Source organism: Heloderma suspectum, chromosome 2 (genome assembly GCF_057233095.1).
Source record: "Heloderma suspectum isolate Gila_16-S chromosome 2, 16-S_ref, whole genome shotgun sequence".
NCBI classification, from domain to species: domain Eukaryota; kingdom Metazoa; phylum Chordata; class Lepidosauria; order Squamata; family Helodermatidae; genus Heloderma; species Heloderma suspectum.
In genome coordinates, this window is record NC_139459.1 from 391,299,159 (window position 1) to 391,313,705 (window position 14,547).

Below are 14,547 nucleotides of genomic sequence, written 5' to 3' on the forward strand. Positions count from 1 at the left end.
CTGCCCCTCCGCCTGCCCCGTGGAATCCCCTGGGATGGCACTTACCTTGGGTGGGGGGGCGGCGGTAGCGGCGGGAGCGGCGGCGGCAGGGCAGAGGCACGTACAGTGGTGGCGGGGCGGCAGCGGGGGCGGCGGGGGTGGCGGCGTGGCAGCAGCGGCTGGTTTCCTGGCCGGCTGCAGCTAGGCGCAGCTTATGCAAATGGCGGTGGCTACGGCGGCCGCCATTTGCATTCGCTATTTTTCGTCGTTCTAGCCTACGTAAATATTTATGTAGGCTAGAACAGTGAAAAATAGCAAACGCAAATGGTGCCCGCCGTAGCCGCCGCCATTTGCGTACGTGTTTTTTTACTTTGCTGTGATAGGCTACGTAAATATTGATGTAGCCTATCACAGTTAAGCACAGGGACGCAAACGGCGGCCCCTATGGCCGCCACCATTTGCATCGCTGCTGCCCAGCGGCCAGATGTCCGGCTGTAGGCGGAGCCGGCCGGCGGCTCCGTGGAATCCCCGCAGAGCGGAGCCGGCCAGGCAGGATTCCGAGGGGAGGGACAGAGCGCCTTCCCCCCCACCGCTAAGCAGATCCGCAAAACGGTAAGTGACTTTCGTACATCCCTACTTCCTGTTTGAGACTCACATGAGACCAAAATCTCCAGGGATGATGCCACAACACGAAATGCCTTCCTGCCAATTGTCACCAGCCAAATCTCAGAGGGTTGGGACATTGGTGGAGGCCTCATCAGATGCAGAAAGAGAGCATATCCAAGCCTCCTGTGGATGATATCATTTTTACTAGGGCTGTGTACCACTTTGGGCCAAATCCTGAAACCCTAGTGGATCAGGGTGATTCAGACTGAAGCGATGAAGTTCTGGAACGGGTCAGGATCAATCTGAAGCACTCCAATATGGATTAGATGCCTCTGAAGTGTTTTGGGGAAGCTTTGCACCTATCTGGACAGGCCCCCACTCTTACCTGGTCTCCTGGGGATCGCCCGCAACCATTGCTGTCTTGGAGGGAGTCACCATTTTCTTTCAAAATGGTGTCTCTTGTTCTTCCAATAAGAGGAGTCACCATATTTATTTTTATTTTTTAAAAGGCAACTCTGTTGCAGAGGCTGAGATGTGTAGGCACTCCCAAGTCCCAACAGATCGAGGTAAGGAGTGGGGGTCTGTGGTGGTGGCCGAAACAGTGTGTGTGGGGGTGTTATGTTCAGTGGCAATTACCCCCTGCTTCCAATCTCTAGATGTTGCTTCAGAACAGGAGCCCGAAGTGGGTCAAGCTGGCTTCAGGGGAGGTTGAGGCAACCTCTGCATTAGGGTGGGTGGGCTGTGCACAGCTTTAATTATTGCTACCCTGACCCTAGATTGTAAAGGGCTTCAAAGGTATTAGCACTTTAATTTACACCTTGAAGCTGAGTGTGAGCCAAAGAAGCACTTTTAGAACAGGTGAGGCATTGTCTGTCAAGCTAGATTATCTGCTATATAAATGGGAAAGGAGAGTTAAGCATGAGAAAGGCTGGGAAGAGCAAGAGCAGGAAGTCCAAAGGGTAGAGACAGATGAGGACCAAGGCAAGCTGCTTCCTGATGACTGGTGGAGGTGACAGTCCTGGGTTATAAATGCATTGAGCTGGGATGGAAGTACAGTAAAAGCTTGGTCCTCTGTGATGGATTAGCTTGGCCAAAGACTTAGTCTTTGGCCAAGTTCAGATCTGGGAGATATTTTGCTCTTTCAGATTGCAGAGAGGCTAAATTGGCTCAGAGGGGTCTTATCAGCAAGAGGGGTTACCACCCACCCTTTCTACAGCTGCATGGGATGTGTGACAAGGGGGGGAGCCATATTGTACTCCGACCCTTTGTTTTTAAGGAAGATTCAGGGCTCTCGAAGTAGAACTCCCTGGAAAAGACCCTGATGCTGGGAAAGATTGAAGGCAAAAGGAGAAGGGGACAGCAGAGGATGAGATAGCTTGATAGTATCACCGATGCAATGAATTTGAACTTGAGCACACTCCAGGAGAGAGCGGAGGACAGGAAGGCCTGGAGTGCTATGGTCCATGGGGTCACGAAGAGTCGGACATGACTTAACAACTGAACAACAACAACGTTTTTATTGTAATGCGATGTAAATGTGCCATACAATAAATACAATAAATCTAACAGTCAGGAAGTTTTTCCTGATCTTCAGATTTTGATCTCATCAAACAGGCAGTTCATTATTTTCTAATTGCCATGCATAAAAGAGCTCAGCTGATTATTCATTGCCCTAGCTAAACTTAAAAAAAACCTGGATCCCTGTGTCCTGATACTATGTCTTGTATTTTATTTTATTTTGAATTGGTCTAAGGCCGATAATACATATATATATATATATATATATATATATATATACAGATAGATGATAGACAGACAGACAGATGATCTGGCTTCTTCAGAAGTAAATCCCACTGTGTGCAGTAGGATTTACTCTCAAGTACTGTAGTTGGTGAGGAGGAAAGGTGCTCACCCTTCACACAGGGCCACAACTCTGGCTCTGTAATTCCTCTGGAGAAGGAACCTATGGGTGGGCATTTGCATTTGGACCACTCCCAAGAAAGAACCACTCTGGCTCCAGCCTGTGTCTTATCACAGCATTAAAAGGCAAAGAGGGTGTTTGTTCTTTTGGTTGAAACAGTGCAAGGGAAACCCATTTATCCAGTCACATGTGATCGTACTGAACTAAATGATGTCTTCATTTTAATGGAGCTCCTAAACCTTCTCCAAAAAGCACAGACGGGCAAAAATTGGGAGAGCGATTTACCAGGGATGACCAGATAACAGAACAGAAGGACAGTCTCAGTAAATGGGGACAACCGGAGTGCGGGTTTGGAAACATTAATTCATCACTTACGTGACAACCCTGGCTAAAGGGACTCAGAGAAAATGTATGGTTCTTGACACTTAAAATATTGTGAAGAGAGGACTCCACCAATGAGGTAGTCTCCTGGCCGGTAAAAATAGGATCCTAACACTTGCTCTTTCTTCTCAGATCTTGGGCATTTTGTGTTCTGCACTTGACAGGCTGCATAAGGTAGCAGGAGCAACAGCAGCAGCAGCAACGGTATCATTCTGGCTCTGCCTGCCTCTTGCTATTCCTCCTTTCTGACTGTTCCTTTCACCTCCACAGCCAGCTAATCAGAAGATGTGAGAAAAGCCTTGCAAGATCGAGGCTGCAGTGACTTTGCAAATCTCTCAAACCCTGAGCCAAGGGCAGCCGGGGGGTGGGGGATGGACTGAACTACAGCACAGGCATGGCCATCTCAGCCTGTCCTAAATCTGAGCCCAGGCTCTCGGGAGGAGCACAGGAGATATTTTATGCAGCAAGCTTTTCAGGCACGGTGCAAGACGTTTCCTGGCACTGCCTTGGATTCTGATCATGTTTACTTGATTGGTCTCCAAGGCAAACAGAAAATAAAACATCTCCTGAGCTTTGGCAAGAATCAGAAGAGATCACTGTGTTTTTGACAATGATCATGGTAACCTTAACATCTGCAACTTCAGGGATTCTCTGAGTGGCTCGAGGTGCAGTTGCAGAGCTGGAGAAAAACATGTTTGCAAGAAGTCACGTACGCGGCTCCATCTTCTGGCATGGGTGGGCATGGGGTAAAGGTGAGCCTGGCCTGACCAGTATTCGAAAAACTCACACAAAACAGCCAAGATCAAGAAAATCTCTTAAGATACAAACCAGTGGCTGGGGACATGTGGCCATCCAGATAGTTCTGGACTGCGAGTCCAACAGCCCTAGCTGGCATAGTCCATGGGGAGGAATGATCGGAGCTGCAGTCCAAGAAGTCAGAAGGGCCACTTCTTCCCCATCCCTGATGCGCATGAATGTGCACACCACTTGGGGAGTTTCCCAGCCTTTGCCAGCCCTCCTGATTGCCCCTCTGGTGCTGGATGAGCCAGGATTACCAGCGTCAAAGAACGGTGGCCACCATACAACTCAATGATCTCCCCCTGTTATTACTACCAGTGAGCTCCTCAGAACTGTGCATAATCTTGTTTGGGAAGAAGTAAATTATATTCCAAAAGCTGATGATTTGTGAACACAGCCCCAGGCAAAAAATAAAATCTAAGTAAAGGGTGAAGTTATCTAGGTGTGCTTACTGAAACATTCCAAGTTTTACATTGTTTATTTCTACAACACTTCCTTAAAAATATGGTTCTTGATGTCAACTCCAGGGCAGCAACTGGAACATCCATCTTCTGGCCCATCGACCACTTGAATCCTGAGATCTGCCAAAGACAGCAAGTGACTCTTGGCGACGTAGAGCAGTCCATGGCAAAAGATAGGTGTAGACCAAGAGATGCCAACTTGTAGGGATGGTGGAGAATTCCACCACGGATTTAAGTGAGACTGAATGCACTGACATTCGGCCCCCCAAATTCCGTGGCAGAACGGCCTGCCACACCCAGCCTCCCCTTGGGACAACGTTTACCTTGGGCAGATGTTCCGGACGGCAGCAGCTCCAGTGGCAGCTCCGGCAGCGGTGGCGGCGGCTGGTCTTTTGACCGGCTGCCACAGCCGCCATTTGCATCCTGGCCTATGCCGTGATAGGCTATGTAAGTATTTACGTAGCCTATCATGGCAAACTAAAAAAAAAAAACACCTGCCTACGCAAATGGCGGCAGCTACGGCAGCCGCCATTTGCGTTCCCTATTTTTCGCCATTCTAGCCTACATAAATATTTAAATAGGGAATTACGGTGAAAAATAGGGGAACGTAAATGGTGACCACCATAGCCACCATTTGCGTAGGCAGGTGTTTTCTTTTTTTTAGTTTGCCGTGATAGGCTATGTAAATACTTACGTAGCCTATCATGGCAACCTGGCTGAATGCAAATGGTGGCTGCTACGGTGGCCACCATTTGCATCCACAGCAGCCCATCCGTGGCCAAAAATCCGGCTGCGGACAGCCCTGGCCGGCTGCTTGCTGAGCCGTCGTGGAGCGGAGCCGGCCGGGCAGGATTCCGGGGGGGAGGACAGGATCGTCTCCCCCCCATTGAGGATTTCAGGGGGAGTGATGGAGCGCCTCCCCCACACTGTGAATCAATTCCATGAAAAGGTAAAAAAGGCTCTTTTTTTTGCCAAGACCCCATCCAACCTCACTGTGAAAGTGCAGGAAAGGATAAACCAAAGGGTTTCAATGACTCTCCATGTTGATCTTGCAGCACTCTCCACTTTTAGTGTTTAATACCAAAGAACGGTCAGCCACAGGAAAGCCATCCCAGCGAACAGACACAGAAGCAATGTCAGAGACACGGGCAATGTATTGATGTCCAGAGTGAGCCATAGTGTTCATCATTCCGCGGTCACGATGGAAGCACAGCGATACGTCCATAGGTGCACGCCCAGCAGCAAGTGCAGCCCAGTTCTCATAAGGACTTCACTGACATGCCGGTACTCAACAGCGCATGGGTAAACATTGACTAGCAGGTTAGTGAGTGACTCCAGCAAGGTGCAAAAAGTGTCCTGTCCTCTGCTCGATCGAGGAGAGCCATAGTGGCCTCATCGGTGTCAAGGATGTACAGGTGGCCATAGCTTGGTGTCTCATCTGACCACAAAGTGCTCATCAGATGGGAAACAGAGCCTTGCACCCTGAACACAAATGGAGTGGGACCTACGGCTGTGCAATCTTGAGCGGTGCATACCAGGATGCCAAGCCTACAGTCCTGTTGTCCTTGCAAATGCCCTTCAGGAATTGTTTGCCCAGAATGGAGCCATCAGTGACAATGTTGTGGATGAAATCTGGAACCGTGAGTGGGGGCAGTGAAACCTTTCCGCCATGGCAGCAAAGGGTTAATGATTCACCACTGAAATGCAAGGGATTGCGGTGCTCACAAACCTTAACAGAGTTCCCAATATCAAACCTGTCGATATTAGTGGCAGGTCACATGGCGAAAGGCACAGTCTTCCACTTATGCCTGGGCTGGTTTCCGATATTGACGGATGCAAGGCTGGACAGAGCTTTGCTGTCGAGCCTGTCGTCAAAAGCCCGATGGGGTGCCTGCATATCCAGGCTGGGGTGCAAAGCTTCTTCTCTCAGGGCTGGAGGGGTAGAAGTAGGGCGGAGGTGTGAGTCACGCTGAGACTCCCGGTTTGCCTGCAGGGTACTGTTACCAGTAAATGTTTGTTGTCTAGGCATGTTAGTAATGCGTGGAATATGTCATTGTTATTTTGTCAAATGTAACAGCTCAAGGCTTCCTTTCTGAGCAATGAATAAATATTGACTGGGTTACTCATAACTGTAGGTGTCTCTCTATCCCTTCATGATTTGTTTTCTATGTTATTGGCATGTGTTGTACTGTGGCCTGCACCTCTGTTTCTAAAGGTGTACAGACATTTGTGTGTGTGTGTTCATATTTCGTTTCACTTCGACATGCAATGGAACATTTTTGTTTCATTAGACTTGAATGTTTTATATTAAACATAAACCTTTATAGTATATTGATGAAGAAAATAGCCTAATTCTTTGAATAAAAAAAGCTTTATGGACATACATAATCTCCCGGCTTTGAATTGCAGTGAAAACCACTGTTATTTGTGGAATCTGCATGTCATGAGCCTTCCAAAGAAATGTGTTTCCTGAGAACCAATCAACAGGAAGGCAGTCAAAAAGGGATGACCAACTTACTCCACCTTTTAATTACACATACACACACACACACGGTTTTCTAGTTATCAGAGCAGCCTTCTTCAGAGTTGGTTTCAGTACGTGGCATCCATGGGCAGTTGCCAGGCCCCCTGTGTCCTGTCGTGGGCCATTGCTGATGCCTACCCTGACTTCTCCTCATCCCCCCCCCCGTGCTGCATTGGCCCCAACAGCCTCTGAGTGAAGGGAGTAACCAAGAAGAAAGGTGACAAAACTGGCAAAGATGAAACCACTGATAAGCAGTGAGAAACATGGGGCCAGGCTAATGCTGGAGTGCTTGAGGTCAAAACACAGTTGGGCAGTCAGACACTTTACACAGTACAGAAGCAAAGTCAAGAAGAAATCCAAGGGCCAATAACACCAAACCATAATCCCAGGGCAAGGTCCAGGAGGCAAGAGAGGAGACAGAAATCTGTGGGGATGGAACCACGGTCCTCTCTCCCAAGGGCCCTGGCTCCCTCAAGTCCCCTGATATAGGTGGTTCAAAGGCATCACTCCACCTCTGGGAGTTCTAGGTCCTTGGAGAAGGAGGAGGGGTCCAGCAGGGGCAGGACATCCCCTGACTTGGACACCTCTGATCTAGCCACCTTTGAATTTCCAGTAATCACAGAACACATCTGTGGACACAGGGAGGTGATATGATGGTTTTGGAGGGAGTTCCCATGTTAAAGACATGGATCCATGGTTTTGTGCCATGGCAGGGCTGGAAATGTTGACTCCATGGTTAATGTTTAATCCATGGTTTAATCCATGGTTAAAGCCATGGGAGTCCCCATGTTAAAGCCATGGATCCATGGTTTTGTGCCATGGCAGTGCTGGAAATGTTGACTCCATGATGTTTAGGCTCAGTCCATGGAGTCATGTGTGATCTGTGAAGGAGTTGATGATTGTTCACGGGGGAGGCATCTCATGTTACAATCATGCAAAATCAAGAGGATCCATTCTACTCAGTCCATTTATCACCTCTGTGTGCATTTGGCCTAATGTGTGTGTGTGTGTGTGTGATTCTTTCCCTCACTACCGACACACACGTTTTCACTCTGGCACCCTGTGCTCTCTCAAGAACATTTTTTTTCTGTATTTGTGCCTCCCCCGCCCCCTTGCCTCTCTGGTTTCTCTTTCTCTCTCCTCATTCCATTCTCTATCTTTGTGCCCCCTTTTTCTCCTATTGTGCCCTTTCTCTCTCTTGACCCCTGCACCACCCTTCTCTCTCGCTCATCAGCCTCCGTTGCTGGTTGTTCTGCATTCTGAACTCTTCTGCCTGCTGCTGCCTGACCACCACAACTCCCGCTCCCAGGTAGGGAATTAGGGATTGTGAAAAACCTGTTCATTTCGAGGATTGTCAGGCACCTTTTATTCCATCGTCCTCCCATCAACAAAGTTTCCAAATTTGTGCAAATTTGCATGGGCAAAATGGGAGAATTCCCCCAAAATGACCCTCCCCCCAGGGCACATTTTAATGCCCCAGCCTTTGTGGGAAATGTGCATTTTCAGCCAGTGTTTTAATTGTAGCTTATTTTTCTGCAACAAAATGTCCACAAAACAGTCTAAGGTTAGAAAAACGGTTCAGGAATTCTGTGGAATCCACCCAAGAGGGGGAAAGACAATCCACTGGTGGGATTCATACAAACCTGAACTCATTTGGTCCTATTGCAGATGTCTCCAACATCCCTAACTACAGGTCTCTCTCTGGCGGCCTATTAAACAAAAGTTTTTAGAAGAACAGCTGGGAAGGGGCAGGGATGGGAGAACATGACCATACAATAAAGTTCTCAGACTTCAGGTCTGACCAGGGTGACACATGTTTGGGCTACAGAACCAATCTCCAAGTGGTGTGTATCTCTTGTATGGATGGGCAAATGAGTGATATTCGAGAGTGCTTGGACCTCACGATCTGGTGGCGGGGATGGAGGAGGGAATGGTGGTGGCGGAAGTGGGGGAGGCGACAGCGGCAGTGGCCTTGGTAACGAACTGGGGGATTTTGTGGGGGCCTCGGGGGGGGGACCGGGATTTGGCCATCCGAATCCCACTTCAGATTCAGGGCCAAGTCAGGTCAAGGCCTCCACGAGTCAGCCTGAGTCGAATTGGGCCCACCTCTGAAGCCACGAAGCTGCTTCCGAGTAGGATCGGGGGGTCCCTGCACAGCCCTGCTTTTATACACATCATCAGAGAAGGCTATCTCACATTGTTTACCTACAAGCACCCTCTAAAGCCGGGGGTGAGTGGAAGGATGTGAAGGCCTAGGATATGGTTCCTTGCTTCCTTGTTGCAGAGGCAGAAGAGGAAGAAGGAAGAGGAAGGGGAGGGGCAGGAAAAGGAGAAGGAACTGCTCAAGCTGCAGGACAGCAAGGGGGTGAACAAGACAAGTGGCTGTTGATTCGACACACGCTCTATCACGCCCCAGTGTCTGGAAGCATGTGGAGTTGTTGCTACTATCCAACACAAAGCATGTGGTATGGAAGTGTGGTCTGGCATGGGGGAGGGGAGATTCTAGGGCTGCCTTTGCTTACATTCACTTAAAGTGAATGAAAGCCCACCATGTCTCAAGACCATCTCTTCCACTTTCGAACAACTCTTAACCATTAGGCAGTCCTTCCTCCTGATGACAAGGAGGCACATGAATGAAACACTCCTAGAGCTGTGGTGTGTAATTAGAGGTCCCCAAAACTTCGTTTTGGGCTGCACACTACAGTTCCTTATTCCTCTCTCTCTCTCTCTCTCTCTCAGCAATGATTGGCAGGGAGGCATACGCTTCACAACATCTGGTACCAAAGGGAACCATTGGACAAGACACTCATTGGCAATTATTAATTGGGGCCAAGACAGTGTTTTGAGGCCAAAAGAAATGTTGGGCCACACACAAAGATTGGGTCTGTCATTGAGGACACTGTCTGGTTGTATCAGTGGATGACATGTGGTTGATTTCATGTGGCCCAAACCTTAGGATGGTGTGTATACTCCTCTTTCTGGATCTTTCAGTGTGTGTGTTCAGAGGGTATAAGAATTAATATGTCACAGAGTGTTACACAAAGCCAATGGTTTGGACTGGAGAGAATTGTTCTGGCTCTCAAAGGGGGCATTTGCCCGGTCATGGAGATATAACACATAGAATAGCCTAAGCTTTATTAGGGCACAGGGGTTCTTGGGGCTGAGCATTCAGCTACATTTCAAACTTTCTGGGAATGAGGAAGTGGGAAGCTAGTCCCCAACTTCAGCCTTGTCCTTGACACAGCCCTCCACTGCATTCCCTTTTCTGACACAGATGGAGTCCAGCCATTGCTTCAGATCCAAAGGGGATGATAGAAAATCTCACTTGGGCAGAGTTCTCTCCACGTCCAGCCTTCCCACCAATCTTTCAGCCCAGGATCTCAGTGCAACAGGTGTCAGTTAACTCTGTGTTGCTCCAAGGGCAGGTGCATGGATGGAGGAAAACCCATTTGTGCAAATTCACTGATGCCACTCCATATGCTGGTTGGGAGTCAACAAATGGACAATTGACCTTGGCCAGTTATTTACTAATATACAAGCAATATCATAAGAGACAAGGCCAAGATACTCCTTTAGGATGAATGTCTACACAAAACAGACGGGATGAGTAATGTGCATTATGAATCTTTCTTCTACTGAATCATAATGCCAAGACAACTTGTACCAAAAATGTGTGTCGACACAGTCCGAGAGCTTTGAGTATAGGCTGGTGGCTCCAGTTTTGGTGACTCTGTGAATCCATGCTGGTTCAGCACATTGGATTCCTCCCTTAGAGTTCTGGTTGGTTCTGTCTGAAACCCAGATTGGCTTCACAGCTCCACTGAAATCAGAGCTGCCAGCCTCCACTGGCAGCTGCCCAAAATCTCAGGCTGAGAATTTCAGGATTAAAGTTTAAACAGCCCTCTACCACAAACTGAGGATAACACTATCCCATATCAAACAACATTCTGTTTGGGAGACTGTCCACTCGGAGATAAACAATTCCCTCTGATCAAAAACATCATTTATGTGCAGTAGATGTGTGATGACCACAGATGACAATGACAATGACAAGAAAGGAAATGGAAGCACTATATTAAAATCCAGCATTCTCTTAGAAGGTCGTAATGACAAAAAGTGCATGAAAACTTCGTAGCAAGCAAAGCAAATACAATACACAAATCCCATTAACCAACAAACAAAATGCCATTTAAAGTCTTGAATTCAGGGCTTTCCATTTGCACTCAAGCTGCAAAATGCTGGTACACTGCAGCTGTTAAGGGCCACATCTTCAACAGATGCATTATTTAGACAATGTGGGTATGGTATAGTTCCAGCTCCACCACTAACTTAGATGTGGATGGTTGTCAGTGGCAGAGTGAGAGACCCAAATCCCAGATTTTCCTACTTGCTGTGACAGAAACATGGAGACAATGCAACTGAAGCTATAAGTGCATTAAAAGTCTCTGTTAACTATGACCTCACCAATACTAGTATCTCCTCCAAAGCTTTGCCAAATATTCTTCCACAGACTCACTTCTGTGGAGCAGATGCCCTAGTTTGTTTTGAACATGATATGCTCCTTTGTATTCAGATCAGGCCTCAGTACAATGATGTAGCACTTGGGAAGAAAGATGCAGCCCAACAACCCAGCACTGGAGGCCAAGATCGAGAAGACCTGCACGGCCACCATGTATTTCCCCTTGGTGCTCAGGTAGGAGGGCACAAAGGACAGCCAAACACTGCAGAAGACCAGCATGCTGAAAGTGATCAGTTTGGCTTCATTGAAGGCCCCAGGCAGCTTCCTGGCGAGGAAAGCCACCGTGAAGCAGATGGCAGCCAGGAAGCCCATGTAGCCAAGGGCAGAATAAAAGAAGGCGACAGATCCTTCGTTGCATTGCAGGATGATCCATCCAGCCTGCGAGTGCATGTCAGAGTCAGGGAATGGGGCAGAGCTCCCCAGCCAGATGGTGCAGATGGCAACTTGGACACTAGAACAAGAACTTACAATGGAGGTTGCAAGACTCTTCCCCAGCCATCTCTTCACTTGATTCCCTGGTTTTGTGGCCAGGAAAGCCAACACCACAGTGATGGTTTTGGCCAACACTGAAGAAACGGCAACTGAGAAGATGATGCTGAAGGCCGTTTGTCGGAGAAGGCAAGTCACTTTCCTTGGCCGCCCCATGAACAGGAAGGAGGACACGAAGGAAAGCATGATGAAGAGGAGGAGAATGTAGGAGAGGTCTCGATTGTTGGCCTTGATTATTGGAGTTTCTTGGTATATAATGAAAATTCCTAATACGAAGCCTGTGGAGAGGGACAAGAATAGAGCAAAGGAAGTCAGGACAATCCCCAAAGGTTCTTCATAGGAGAGGAAGGTCACATCCTTGGGGACACATTGATCTCGGTTCTTATTTGGATGCTGATCTTCTGGACACTTGGTGCAATGGTCTGCATCTGAGAAGAAGGAGAGTGACTTCAGGATTCACAGCAACTCTAGTTTGATGAATTTGAAATCTGTGGCCTCATCACCAAAGGAAGACCTTAGTAGCAGGGCCAGGAAAGCTGGATCTCTGGGACATTACAGAGCCTTTGTCAGTCAGAGAAGAACAGAGAAGAGTGAGCTAGATGGACTGATGGGTTGATATGGAATAAAGACAACTTCCTACCTTGTTTAAATATGGAGAAGTGAGTGTGTTGATACCAACGTTGTTCAGGGTAAGGAGATTTCTGTGTGGTTATCCTGTTTTTATCTTCATAATATTCTTGTAAGCCATGTTAAACTACGTGGTAGAGGATCGGCTTGTTTATGTATGTATTTACTCAAATTATGTTGCACCTTTCCACAACAAGGTGGTGCTCGTGGGACTCCTAGTTAAGTTTCAAATCCGTTGAAGGAAAATTTCATAAAGCCTTCCAATTTTTTTTTACTACTGTTTTACTAAAGGGGTTTGAGGGAACAGAAGACTGAATCAAGGTTGGGCAGGGGAGTGCTCTGATCACCAGAAAGCAGGGGACGTACCATTTTCACATCCTTTTTCTGCCAGGGACCCCTGGCTTGCCTGCCACGGAATGGCAGCAGAGTACAGATGATTCCTTGTGTGTAATGGAGAAAGGCCCACCATGTCTGTACATACTGCCCTGACTCAGTCATGGAAAAAGCAGAGCAGTTGGGGGGGGGATGATTTATACAAGGAAAAGTATAAACTAAGCATCCCCCCTGCCTTGCACCCCAGAGATTGACTCCCATTCTCATTTTTGTTTCACTCACTTATGGGATGAATGGTGGGGATTAAAAATGCTGAAGGGGACAGAGTTCAAAAAAGTCTTTGCCATTTGTTCCAAAGATGTATGAATATTTACTGTAAAAATTAAATGCTTTTGAGCCTGCACGTCCGAAGAATTATTGTAGAAGAAGAGCCACTAATAACACATAAAATAAGCATTCTGTGAAATCGATCAAGGCATCACTAAAACCATGCTGTGTACTGGAATGGCTGGGTGAATAAACCATAGCCATGTGAGCTATTTTAGCCTGAGCAGTAGTGAATGGCCCATGACCACAAGCCCCGTCTCTGAGCAGGGATTTGAACTCAGGTCTCTCCAGTCCAAGTCCAACCCTCCCGTTGCGTCATCAGTCTGTCTAATTCCAAGGAATTGCCATGATATTTTCAACTAGGAGCAACAGTCATTTAAGAAGCCTTCTTCTCTTACCTACTCATGGAATGTTTTGCTCAAGGGGTTTAAAAGAGAAGAAGATGGACTCAAAAGAGGGTTGCGGAGACTATTGGGTGTATTCCTCTGATGTCACCCACCTTCCAGAATGGAGATTGTTCCATCTGCGCATGGAGCGCAAGCATAGCAGCATGGTGGCTCTCCTTCCTGGACCTCCTTGGCGTATCCAGGGAGACAGCTCTCAGTGCACCTGGAACGAGGCACGGTCTAGCAGCAAAGAGAAGGAGCATCAAGGAAACCGTGTTATGAATAGTTGTGCCTATGGAAATGAGTCATACAGTTTAGAGAGGACCCAACAGGCTCTCTAGTGCTAGTGACCCTAAGTGAAATAGAGAGGTGAACCCAGGTCCTTGTTTCAGGGAAGCATTATTTACGCATCACAACATGGCACGGAGGCCAACGCTGAACCAGAATGATTTCATAATATCAGTTGCTCCCCAGAACATATGGGGAGGATGGGCATCTCCTCACAAATCTCACCTGGACTCTGGCTCCAGAGCGTACTGCCCCCACTGGGCGTTGTGTTACTCCTTATGGTTTCCCCCTTCTGCACTTAGAATCCATACCACCTCTCTTAACTCAATCCAATTCTACCCATACTGGGGCCATAATTCTGCAGTAGAGCACCTGATTTACATGCACAGGGTCCCAGGTTCAATCCCTGGCATCTCCAGAAAGGGCTGTAATTTCTCCTGCCCGAAACCCTGTAGAGCCTCTTCCAATCAGGGTCAACAATACTGTGTTAGATGAACCCATATTATTGGAGGCAGCTTCCTACATTGATGTTTGCATTCACTATGAATTGGGAGTTGTGTTTAACTGACTGGATACTTAGCCATGTAGCCTAACACATGTTTAGATGCCTGGAAAAAAAATCACAAAAATAGGACAGATACTATTAGAGCTTAAGAGATGTCACAAGCCAATAATAGGACACAAATCCTTTCCCCTACCTCCTTAAAATGGCCGGGCCATGCAATGGCTTCCCAGTTAATGGTCAATTTCATGTCTGGAGATGCCTGTCTCTGCACACTCCCAATATTCACTCTAGCACGGGACTTATTGGGAAACATCACCCAATTCACAATATCAAAGTCAGCTGCCAGTTCCCCCGTCTCATCCAGATACAGTCCGCTCATGGAAGCATTAGAAAACTGGATTTC